Consider the following 13,270-nt stretch of genomic DNA (forward strand, 5'->3'; position numbering starts at 1 on the left):
ACTAGGACACCCCTTGTCCAGGGGATTCCAGTGCAGTGCCCAATCAAACTTTAAAATACAATATAACAAAGCAACATGATATTTTTCAAGCAAGAATAAGATCGAGAGGCAACAAAAACACAAAACTATTGAAGTAGAACAGAGGTCATACACTCTCTGGGCCAGTAACAATTTTATAACCTGGTGCCAGAAAGACTGTAGTGTAGTTGTTATGTATTTTATATGTGCTTTACTGAAGTTCCTGAAACGTGGAAACCAAGATTAAAAACCTCCCCCACCCATCTCTTACTAGGAAAATTAACAAATTTACAGAGCTATGTTAGTTCATAAAAGAAAGGAGGATACAGTACTTTGCTCTCTTTTTGGAAATGTACAGTATGAAATGTGAAACAGGAATCAATATAGGATAATAAGAAAATGTCCTCATTTTTTGTCATGCTTGCTCATGGAAAGAGGAAGTGAGCAAGATTTTATCCCCGGTCTCTGTACCTTGCTGCAGCTGATCCCTTACCTGCATGTAAGGTAAGGTTACCAGATTTCCCCCCCCAAAGAATCTGGGGACACATTTTTTTTTGAAAAGAGGAAGAAAAGTTATTTTTAAAAAGTTATTTTTTTATTTAAAAAATAAGTAATATCTTCTCTTCTGTGGTTTCCTCTGTTGCGCAGCCTTCCTCTGGGCCCTGGTCTGCTCTCTTGGAGTGCTAGCCACCATGGAGGAAGCTTGCGTAGGTCCTGGACTTGGCCACATATCCTTGCCCTCGCAGTGCTCTCGTACCTTGTACCTCTCCTACTCAGTGGTGGCGGTGGTGGCGGTAAGGTCGGGGCTCCCCTCCTTCCTCTTTCTCTCTCCTCCTTCTCCCTACGTTGGTTTTCCTAGCCCCGGAGCGCCACCGGGCAGTCAGCCAATTGGCCGAGTGTTCTCACTCCTGGCTCAATTTGGGTCACAGGGGGAGGGGGGTCAGCAGTTCCCCCAGTTGACGTGCTGGGCGTCCCCAGTTCCCCGTTGGCAGTGGCAGCGGCAGTCTCAGCAGCCCGGAGCCAGCTTGGTAGCACAGTTGGCTCTGGCTGGCTTCAGGAGCTGCTCGCTGCTGTGGAGCCCACCATTTTGCCTTGCCGGAAGTCTCGATATAATGTGTCTTGTGCCGGTGAACCAATCATGCAACATTCATTCCCTACTAATAAATCTACAACACTTAAAATATAAATCCGGGGAGATTAAATGAAATCCAGGGACATTCCGGGGACGGATTTTGTCTGGGGGCAGGTTTGTAAATCCAGGGACTGTCCCCGGGGACATCTGGTAACCATAGAAAATGTTGTGGGTTGGTTTGTTTTTGCACTTTAGTACACTGCAGGTATTTTCAGGGCCACAGAGATGCCTTACATTCCCTTCTGACATAATAAGCCCAATGTTATCCGGCCACCCTACTCGGTAGCGTAAGTTTTCATACAAGAGTAGGTAGAGAATTTCAAAATGAAGGTTCTGCATTATAATTTTTAAAAAATAACATTATTTTTACTTTACAGGAAATCAGAATTCATGTGTCGTTTAAATAAAAGAGGAAGAAAATACCTCTAAAACAGGCAAAAGGACCTTGAAAGTAGAAACACACCAGTCTCTGTAGGCAAATGCCTTTGTGTGCTGGCTGGCAAAAATTGAATTCTGGGTCAGAGACAACTTTATTTCAAGTCATTGTAAAAGGTTTCAAAATGGAGTCAGCCACCGCTTACATGGGCCTGGTAACTCAAGGCAAACATGCATCCCACTGCGGTAGGTATCAGGTAGAGAGACTTGGCTTTGTCTCCTGTGGTTTAAATTAGGATAAAGTGTTGTCGCTGTTGCTGTTTTTATCACACTACATGTGTTAATTGGTGTGCTATTGCTGGAATGTCTGTGTTATCCACCAACAACTGTTTTGTGAACAGCCACTGTTCTTAATTATCATTTTCTGTACTTTCTGCATTTAATTACCCTCTGACATCCCACCCTCTGCTTACATATGCATACAACAGCTGGAATTCAGGATAACACATGGTGCATCTGTTGAAAAGGACTGTAGCCCCTGAAAGCTTTTGCTGTAATTTCTTAGTCTTTCAGATGCCACAAGACCCATTGCATTTGCTGCAACTGGCTAACACATTACCCTCTGAAAAATATCATTATATGTAAATGGAGAGAAAGTGGAACTAGCTGAGAGATTTGAGAACTGCCTTTTCTTTCTTTTTTTTAACAAAGAACAATCAGTGAAAGCCACAACCACTTCCCTGGTGAGAAGGGCCAAAGAACTGCTGACATGCCTTGAAAGAAGCAGTAAAAGAACAGGTTTGTTAAAAGCCAACAGCAAAGGAAAGAGGGGGGAAAGCAGTCTACAGTAAAGGAACACCTCTGCCCATCAACAGGAGTAGTATTTGCAATGGTGGGGCAAAGTAGATTCCAAGACGCAGACAGAATTCACCACACCTCAGGGCAAGGCCAGATCAAGGGAGAAGGTACAGGTAACTCACAACTTATGCACATTTACGGTAACTTGTGTGATTCTTAACTTTACTTGATTGACGGCTCACCAGTTGAAATTGCACAAATTAAATGCACGCAAAATCCTGCGCAAAAAGAGTTTTTAAGCTCTCTGCCTTGCTTACTGGGTTCTCACAAGATCTTATTCCCTGCCAGTATTATCTTGCTGCATGAAGAATGTATGAGTCTAATAAAATTATTGTTCTCCTGGCTTTGATGCCAGCCCCCATCTTCTACTGAAGGCCAGAGAACTCTTGTCACACTTTACTAACCTAATAAGGTGAAGCTAGAGGCCCATGATGGGTGCAAAAAGACAGAAATGCGTCTTCTTTTCACTAATTGGGGGTGCAGGAATAATTAGCAAACTGTCAGGGCTTCAGACTAGTTGATCTTCTTGCTCTTTCAACTTCTGGCAAGATTAGAATTGTTTTGCAAAGCATGAAAGCTTCTTATATGAGGAAAAAAACAAATGTCTTATATTTTCAATAAAAAGCATAACGTAAGAAGCAGGAAGAAACAGGGAGACATCGGGGCTACAATCTCACAGGAGGGTAAGCAAGGCAGAAAGCTGGCTGATGCTTAAAATCTCTCTGCCATGCTCCAGAAGGTAAGGACGGTCATGTAGGGGTGTTCCAATGGCTTATTCTGACTATATGCAATTTCCCCCAGAATGTAGTTCCTGCATAAGCTTCCTGTATACCAGAGCACCCAAGGAAATAATATCAGGAAAACACTGATGGCCAGCTAGTGTTGGTGGTGACTTAGGTATAAGTCCCAGAGTTCAATGAGGCTTACTTGCAGGTAGTGTTTTTTTCCTTAAAAAAATGTTTAGGGGTACTCTCATTTTGACTTAAGAAAATCACCATTTTATAGTTCAAATCAGGAAAAATAAATACAGTACAAAGAACATGCATCATATTACACAGCTGGCAGCTCACAGTTACTTCCACATTGGCATGAGGTTGTGTGCATTAACATCTTCCCGATTCCTTTCCAGGAAAGGAAATGAAGCCGCATCGGAGGTGGTAACAACGAAACTGACCAATCACCGTGCTAGATTCCCACCCCTACTTCACACATTAAACGCTCACTTCTGTCCGAGACTCAGGAAACACTGTGACAGGAAATGATGCCGCCATCAGGGGTAGCAACGGAACTGACAATTCACCATGCTAGAGAAGAAACTAATTTTTTAAATTTTAAATAGTTTCTTGTCCCATTACATTCACAAAAATTTTAGGGGTATGCGTACCCCTGTGTACCCCCAGAAAAAAGCACTGCTTGCAGGTAAGTGGGTACAAGATTACAGCACAAATTGACCAGACTCTAAAAATCTGGTCTATACGGCCATGATGTTAATTATGAGTCTCTTTTCCCCCAGAAAGGTGAACTCAAAACATCAAAAACAAGTGCAAAAACTAGAATAAAATCAATCTAAAATTTCCCTTGTATCACTGAAACATGATTATTTCCAAGTCACACTGAAACTAGGAATTGAATTATTTCATTCAGTTGTTTGTTAGAATTGCCTGTAAACTTTACTTCTTATACACTAAAAGCTTGGGGGGGGGTTGTAAGAGCAAACCATGAATATAAATATAAAATAGCACTGGGGAATCTGTGGCCCTTCAAATGTTGCTGGACTACAACTCCCATCACCCCTGGCTTGGCTGCCTGGGGTTACTGGTCCAGCAATGTATTGAGGATTGCATGCCCCCCCACCCGGATTTAAAACAATAGTGTGCCACAGCTATTTGATTCAAGGCTTTTGAGCTGCTTGCAGGATGGGTGGACACAAAGCTTACAAAATCACTGGTTTCATTTTGAAGATAACAACAGAGAATTTTTTCCTCTTCCCCTGCTCCCCCACTGTCCATTTTGTTTTCCATTCTTGGAGCTGCTCTATTGCACTAAGCCTGAAAGGGAAACTGTACTTTTTTGGCTCATTGGAGACATTCTGTCGCTCTTGTTCTCAAGATCATTCAGCCTTATTTCAAGCCTTTTTCTCACTGGAGCACTTCAGAGTATTGTGTTGTGTATTGGACCCTCTCCACAAGCCTCATTACTAAGGGTTTATTTAGCAGCTCTGGCATGTTATGAATGGCCCTTTACCTTTCTAGCATCTGGTATCAAGGCTGGTACTTAAGAGTAGCCTGCTGCAGTCAGACAGGTTTTGAATATTTTTCTCTAGATCAGTTTCAAGCTTCTGTTGTTTGTTGTTCTTTTGTGCTTTACACTTCTCAAATGTCATGCGGTATCCTTGCCAGCTTGTACATTTATTGGGAACCATCGTATGCAGATAGCCTGTCAAGGAGATATCTTTCTGAATGAACTGTGTGTGCTTGACAGAAAATATACAAGGCTTTCTTAGCCTTGTACCTTTCTTAGTACAATATCTGTTTCCAGTTCTCCAAGCCCCTTCTAAAATATTTCACACACTAAGACAGCTTTTTGATCCAAGGTAGAATGTGGTTTTGTATAACTTTTCAGGTTTTCACAATGGACATCCAGAATCTAATTGTACAGCTTAATTGTTTCCCTTCCCCCACTTTAATTTTCTTCAGTTGGGTTGATTTGTATCTTGAGTGTTACAACTGTAGAATTTTTCCACACTCCAACAATTTTCAAACGGTTGTTCTGGGTAATCTGAGGGGTCATCAGTGAAAATAACAGTCGTGACAGAACTGGAAGAAGATTGCAAAGTTCAAAGGCAATTGCTGAAAAAATTGAATGCTATCATCAATTTGCTCGCAAGACTCTTTTGTTTCAAACAATACAAAATTAAGTTCCTTTAAAGGCAAATTTTAATCAGGTAAATTAAAATGTACTACCGCATTTGAAGAACTATTAAAAATATCAGGGCAATTTCATTAATCTATACCACAGGGCAATTCATTGGATACTACAGAACTGAATAATAAGATGGAGAGGGCAGGATTAGGCAAATTAACTCCAAATAATGTAGGGGCATATTTTGTGGAAATATGTTCCTATGTGTTAAAAAGATGGGAAATTATCATTTAAACAAAGAAACAAGCAGCTGCACTATACTTATTTGGCAATTAAAAGCAAATATTTCAGTTGAGAAACACACAAGAATATATGTAACCTTCAGATGGGCATTGTTTAATGTTGAGCAGTAATAATTCTACTTTCTTAAAAGCCAGAATGCTCAGTGCATGCTCAATTCAATAGTAGATGTAAATCTGCCCTCTGCTGGCTCATTTATTGAAGTACCCAAATTCTCTGTAATTCCTGTAAAAGGGTAACAGAGCGGTAAAACAGCTGTGACATATATCAGCATTTATATCCCACAATTTCCTAAGCACTTAAGCAGGTAAAATACATTCTATAGGGAAAATGCAAATAATATAGAAAAACCTCTTGGGTCAGTCTAATCCCAATCCATGAATACCTGCCCAAATGAAAAAGTAGTATAATGTCTTTCAAGGACTTATGGTATTGCTGTACATAATTTTATCCAATGCTGTTTTTATTACATTATTTATCTAATTCAACATTTTCGGTGTAAGCTGCCTTGTTCTAAAATAGTCAATACAGCTGCCCTTCTATGTTGCTATGCATGTATTTCTTGACTTGGTGCAAGATACCTACATTATTTACATTGAAAAGAGCTTTCAAAATAAATTGTTTTTTGTTGTTGTTTAGTTGTTTAGTCGTGTCCGACTCTTCGTGACCCCATAGACCAGAGCACGCCAGGCACTTCTGTCTTCCACTGTCTCCCGCAGTTTGGTCAAACTCATGCTGGTATCTTCGCAAACACTGTCCAACCATCTCGTCCTCTGTCGTCCCCTTCTCCTTGTGCCCTCCATCTTTCCCAACATCAGGGTCTTTTCCAGAGAGTCTTTTCTTCTCATGAGGTGGCCAAAGTATTGGAGCCTCAGCTTCAGGATCTGTCCTTCCAGTGAGCACTCAGGGCTGATTTCCTTAAGAATGGATAGGTTTGATCTTCTTGCAGTCCATGGGACTCTCAAGAGTCTCCTCCAGCCCCATAATTCAAAAGTATCAATTCTTCGGCAATCAGCCTTCTTTATGGTCCAGCTCTCACTTCCATACATCACTACTGGGAAAACCATAGCTTTTACTATACGGACCTTTGTTGGCAAGGTGATGTCTCTACTATTTTAAATAAATATTACTGAAGGTTTATTACAGACTTTAGCACAACTAATAAAACATTTCATTTAATGCCAATGCAAAAACAAGTAACTAAAACTGAAACATTACAGGAGTGGTTTATTCATGAATCCAAATAAATTGTACAGCTAATGAATATTTGATAGAAATTACTCTACTCTATCATTTATAACGGCATCCAACCTCCAAAGCAGCTATTCAGGGCTAAACCATGATTTTGCTTAGCAAGTCATCTCAATCCAGGTTCATGGTTTGTCTCCTCCAAACAAGCACAGGAAGTAAACAAAGAACAAACTCTGGTTACAGCTCATGGTTTATCCAGAGCAAGGGTGGGGAACCTCCAGCCCACAAGCCAATCTTAACTAATCCAACAGGTGAGCCAATGTGGCCTGCAATGCTGTTTTCTCCCTAAATCATGTCTACCTGCTCATCACACCATAACAAAAAAAATATGTAATTGCCATCAACAACGCACCTAAGTTCTTAGTACAGCTCTCTAACATTGTGTGCAAGACTTTATTCAGATAATGGGAATAAAATATTAGCAGAGGCAGCTGAGAATTATGAGCAGAAGGTACAAGAGTCAGTTGCACTGAGCACAGCGGTTTTCATTATAAAGTCGAACTAATGTAGCAGTGATAATAACTCTGCCTGGAGCAAAGGCTTGTTTTATTATGGAGATTTTTGACAAATTAATCTGTGGTGCCCGAGATTAAAGCAGGTCTTATTATTACTGTGTGTCCCGAGAAAAGCACATGAATCACCCTTCTCATCCCTCACTGTCCCAAAGCCTGTGTGTGGTTTTCAAACGTTACATCGGATTTCCCTTAAATGTAGCCACCTGTGGAGTGAGATATGAAGATGGCTTAACATTAGAATAGCATTGCTTTAGAACAGATAAAGCTTGGATCCAGAAATAGAAAGAGCAGGGGAGTAATCTATTATTAAAATAATCACTTTACCTAGAAAAAAAGAACCACAAGCTATATTTTCTGTCTCTCTTAGGCATAGCCAGTGTGGTCTCCTCCAGATGTTATGCATTACAATTTCCATCACCGCCACCATTGATCATAGTCCATAATGTCAAGAGTGCACCATGTTGACTACCCTTGTTCTCTTTGATAAAATAAAGTGGGTAGCCAATTTTGTGCTCTCCAGATGTTGCACCACAATTCCCACCTGCCCTAGTCAACATGGCCAATGGTTAGGAGTGATGGGAGTTGTAGGGTAACATCTGGAGGGCACCACATTGGTTATCCCCGAGATAAGGTATAGCGCATTGTTACAATAATGCAAAGCACAGGGACCTACAGTATATGCGATAAAATTTTAAGAAGTACAAGCACACCTTTTAAAGTCCATTAATTGTGCTTTTAAAACTGATGGCAGTGCTTGTAACCATGTTGCTACCACAAAATCAATAACAGGCAGGCACATAAGTTTGTTTATTGAACCCATTAATCGTCTAAGAGGCTGAAACTATTGAGTTGCAGAAACAGTGGTGGTATAACTAACATTGCATCCTACTGAAAACCCAGGAAACAGAGCACCTTCCTGGTACCCAGAGCCCATTTAAGAGTTTAAATCCCACTCTTAGCTGATTCAGTCAAATAAAATCACTAACAATGTATAGGAAGCATTGTATTGACATTTTAGTGCAGATAATTCCAACAGAGCTCTCTGTTACTGTGGATCATTATTTCTACTTAAGTTTTAGCATGCCTCTGCTGCAGCATAACAAAAATTCTTACCAAAGTCACAAAAATATGATGGTAAAACTGAAATTTTAAACATACCCCCAATCCCACTAACAACACAATCCTTGCTACAATCACTCGGAAATCCTGTTAAAGTCAATGGGACTTACTCCCAGGTAAGTGGGCTTAGGATCACAGCCTTAAGCACCTTCTGTAACAACTTGAACACCAGGAAGAATGATACAAGAAGGAGCTCAAAAACTAGAATTTGTATCCTACTCATCCATTCAACAGTACTACCTATGTAATCGAAATAATCAGTCCCTGGATTTCTCCAATAATGGGCACAATCAGTGTTGCTCTACTACTGCTGCTGAAGGGCCCTCTTAGATTTAGATATGGAAATAGATAAATGTATCTATGGCATATCAGCAGATAGAGCCAAATTTATGGCATGGAATCAATTTGCTCACACATAATTACGTCTTAATTAATGGTAATTTCATTTGTCATGCTTCATACCAGCAGATGGTGCTATTGGGCATGTAGAGGAATATTTTGTTGATCACTCAAACGGTAGCCTGTAAAACCAAGTACAGAGCTGTAGCGAATCACAGAATCATAGAATTGAAGAGTTGGAAGGGATCCCAAGGGTCATTTAGTCCAACCCCCTGCAATGCAGGAATGCTGCCCACAACCATCCCTGGGTGGGCACGAATTCACCTGGAATTCCATTGTGAAGGCCATGAGGTTGTGCCACAACAGCACTCTAGAAAATAATATATGTACTATATGAAACTGCTGAGAGATGTCATCAGAGGTTTTGGAGCACAGTTTCATCAGTATGTGGATGACACCCATGACCCAGCTCTATCTTTCCATTCCATTTGTGCTGTGCGAATGCTGAACTGGTTTTTGGAGGCAGTAACAGACTAAATGAGGGCCAGTAAACTGAAACTAAATCCCAACAAGGTGGAGGTACTCTTGGTAGGTGGTTTCCATGTCAAGGAGTTGCAAAGATGACATGTTCTGGAGTTTGGATCTGGTGTAATTTTACACCAGCTTGCTTTATGCCGGTTTCTTGTGCATAGGACTGTTCTCTTAATCTGTGCTCTGTTTCAGCGCTCCACATTCTAGTTCTGTCATCTTGGCCTTGGGGCGACTGGCATTAGTATATAAATATAATGTACATTGTGTCCCTTTCCAAATGTCATTTTGATGTTATTTCTCCCCCTCCCAAAAAAAGAAAACTGTTTGTCTCATCAGACAGCTGTTACTTGGTTCTCTATGATGCTGACAAATTCTACCCTATAGCCACTTAGGGAACCCAAAATATTTACACCATCACTCCTAAGGGATGCTATTGTGAATTGGGTACTTTTAAGCTTCTATCTCGATGTTGTTGTTGTTCATTCTTCTGTGTTAAATCACTTTTGATTAGGGAAAGGGGTCGTTTTCCTACAAAACCAAAAAGCTGAAATCATATAAAATGGTTAAAAATATAGCATTATCCAACAAAGTTCTACTGAAAGTAGATATGTAAAAATTAATGGTCATGGTTAAACATGCCAATTAATTTCAATGAGTGTGCTCTGAACATAGTTGGACATAATCCACAGGCACATAAACAACTTGTGGAAGATACAGAAAAATTGTTGTTCACAAGAACAGTGCCATAAGATTGAATAAAAAATAAAGGCAGCTAGACATTAGATTGCATCAGGATTCTTCATCTTCAACTCTGTAAAACTCATAATTAAAGCATAATGGATAGTTCAAGAAGTTGAACTAAAAATAAGGTGCTCAAATTATCAGGACAATGCCACAAGTTGCTGACAAAATAGGGTTGTGCCTACAATGCTGCAAGGAAGGGACAGATAATGCCAGTACAGGGCAAGACTACAGAAAATCAACGGCTTATCATTTATCTTCAGCTCTCTATGTCTGCAAAGGGGAGTCTTGCTCTGCTTCCCGGCTAGGAGCCTTGCCATTTTCCATGATGGAAAGTACATGGCATCTTTACACTGTCTTTGAAGGAACCAAAAGGCATCACATTCTGGCCTCTTTTATCCTTTTTTTTAAAAAATGCATAATGCAAGTTAGCAAAAAATGGAAAAGTAGCAATGAGAGGCATGTGAGTAGACTATCCCCCTGCTTCTTACCTGACCTTTGTTTTGCACTGCATCAATTTATTGGATTTGTTTACTAAGAAAATTGAGTTATGTAAGATCAAAGTGGTGGGGGGGGCAGGACTTTTTGGGCCTCCTTGCCCTGTTCTCAGCTCTCACAAGTGACTTTTCCTTTATGTAGGTCTGGACAGTGGACCTTTTAGATGTAGAACTATTTGTACTAGCTTTTACCCCCTTTCAAAAACTGTCTTTATTCTAGATTTCTGGTTGAGAATTACTACAACCAACAAAGGTTTTATTGCTATAGCGGAAGTGGGAAGGAAAACCCTAACTTTCTACAAAATTTCCTCTAGGATTCAGCTCCTGAGCTTTACATTTCTGGAAGATTATCCTTCTGGAATTTAGTTCTTAGTGCACAATGTAATTGTTGTTAGGGTTGCCATACTGCAGTTCCCAATATCCAAGTGACCTATTTGGCATATTATGTAAATTATTTGCCATTTATGCAAATCATATTGTAGGTTGGGAAGAAAGTTTAGCAACACCCCCTATAACTTTGAAGTTGGAGATGGGAATATAAAGTTTTAAGTTACCTCATTGCTTTTTTTTGTTCCAGAAAATTCATATATTCATTTATTTTTATTTCTTAAACTTATACCCCCTTTTTGTGGTAGCAGCCAAGGTGGCTTGCAGCAGTACAAATAAAAATATACAACTAATATACAATCAAGATATACAATTTATAAACATACAAATAAAAAATAAGTAATGAAAAAAAGCAATAAAATAAACCAAGAGCTAGTTAAGGCCATTTAAATGTACTACAACAGAAGAAAACTGGAGAACTCATAGACTAATGGCCCATTTACTGAAAAAGTGTTTGTCTATCCGCAGCCATCAGTAACAGGGCTAGATAGGCTCCTCACAGCCATAAAAACAATAAAACTATTGGATATTATGAAATGTGTGAAGGACAAAATATTGTTCCTGAATTGATGGCAGGACATTATACCTTTCTTTGCAAAAAAATTACTTATTCAAATGGTAATGGAGGAAATTCTTGTAGACTTTATTAAGTTAGAATTTTGCACTGCTGTAAAGTATTAGGTTACACAGAGGCATGCTGGGGTTAAAAGAGACAATGACATTAGAAAAAATACTGTTGTTTTTGAGATAACTTCATAGAAAAACCCAGTGAAACTTTTTTATGTCTCAGTGTAAGTCAGCAAAAGTGCATGGCTGAAAGTTGCTTCATCCGAAGGTTGGATGTCTCACACTTTCTAGCCAATGGGTTTCAAACCCTTGGTGAGTTAGGGACTTCCCCTGCAGGAGAAGACATGCTTGGGTAGATTGAGCAGATGAGACCAATAGGGGTCCAAGAAGGCAGCTTCTATTTCTGCTTAATCAGATAACTGCATCTTTTCCTAGGAGCAGAGCATGTATTGTATGCAGTGCTATTTTTCTGGAAAAAGAGGTGCCAGAATTCACTATGAACACCTCCCTTGTTCTCTTAGAATGGCAATGGTGCTCACCTGAGAAGTGCCGGAACAGAGTTCCTGTAAGTTTCCCCTGGGAAAATAGCCCTAGTTGTACGGAATTGCCACACCAAGCTGCCTGTGTTGTAGTCAAATCATGTATGACTAAAGCTTTTACAGGTTGAGACACAGCATTAACTCAAAAGATCCTTCCTGAAACACAGCCTACTGTTTTCCTTCCGATATTCACTTTTGCCAGATACATAGCTGTCAACTTACAGATTTGAAAATAAGGGACCAGCAGCCAAAATAAGGGACCTGCAGCCTCACATGTTCCAGGCACTCCAGTCTTCCTGTCCTCCTGCAGTCTGGTCAAACTCATGCTGGTAGCTTCGAGAACACTGTCCAACCAACTTTGTAACCAGAGGTTCAACTGAATAGAATCTGAATCACATGCACCACAAGGCCTATGCAGCCTCAACTTAAGATGGCTCCCCGGCCTGGCTTTGCACTGCAAAGTTTGCAGCAGCACGTGCAACAAAATGGCGTCCAGCATTCAAAAACCTCCTCAGCTTGCATTAACTAGCCACACACACACAGCCTCCCCCCCTTGCCACGAGACCAGTCACCCACCATTTTAGTCAACCAGCTCCTTTCTTTTCCCCCAATAAGTCAATCGAAGGAGCCTCCAAAACAAATTCAAAAGCCCCCCTCCCACGAGATCTCCTTTCCCCCAACCGTGTGCCCCCACTCCAGACAGACCTTTTCGCCGGCAAGGGTGAGTGGGCCGTTGATGATGTATCCATCCGATTCCGATCCGAGCACTCAGCACAGGTATGTTCAACTTCTGAGCCCCTCTGAGCCAAAGGCAGAAAGCCCAGGCAGCAGCCAAATGAAGCCTCAAGGAAAACCACCGTCACCTCTCCACTGGGAAGCACTGAGCAAAGGCGAGTTCCCAGGGAACGAGGCCGATTTGATCAGCACAAGGCATGCAAGCTCCACCCCCCAGTCGTTCTTAGACTTCTTATTGGGTGAGCAACACAGCCAAGCAACACAGTTGGAGCCTCCCTCCTCCCTGGCCAGCAAGGAGGGAGGGAGAGGAGCTGCTTCCTTTGAAATTTTAGGGACATCATTTAAGGGACATCTATCAATAAGGGACAGCAGCGGGACATGGCGCTAGAATAAGGGACTGTCCCTTCAAAAAAGGGACACTTGACAGCTATGGCCAGATAATTTCTTGGGGCACAAGTTGCTGGAACTCTTAGCTTTAGGTAAGCCAGGCTTTTCAGTGACATA

At 40.8% G+C, this 13,270-nt stretch overlaps 1 long non-coding RNA gene across 1 annotated transcript; it reads left to right on the top strand.

Annotated features, from left to right (window-relative positions):
* The first annotated feature begins 1,571 nt into the window (after positions 1–1,571).
* Positions 1,572–4,080, top strand: LOC128417755 (uncharacterized). Its single transcript, XR_008331539.1, has 3 exons — positions 1,572–1,771; positions 2,237–2,496; positions 3,513–4,080. It is a non-coding gene; the product is annotated as an uncharacterized LOC128417755 (long non-coding RNA).
* The last annotated feature ends 9,190 nt before the right edge of the window (positions 4,081–13,270 follow it).

The sequence above is a fragment of the Podarcis raffonei genome, chromosome 7 (assembly GCF_027172205.1).
Source record: "Podarcis raffonei isolate rPodRaf1 chromosome 7, rPodRaf1.pri, whole genome shotgun sequence".
Lineage (NCBI taxonomy): Eukaryota > Metazoa > Chordata > Lepidosauria > Squamata > Lacertidae > Podarcis > Podarcis raffonei.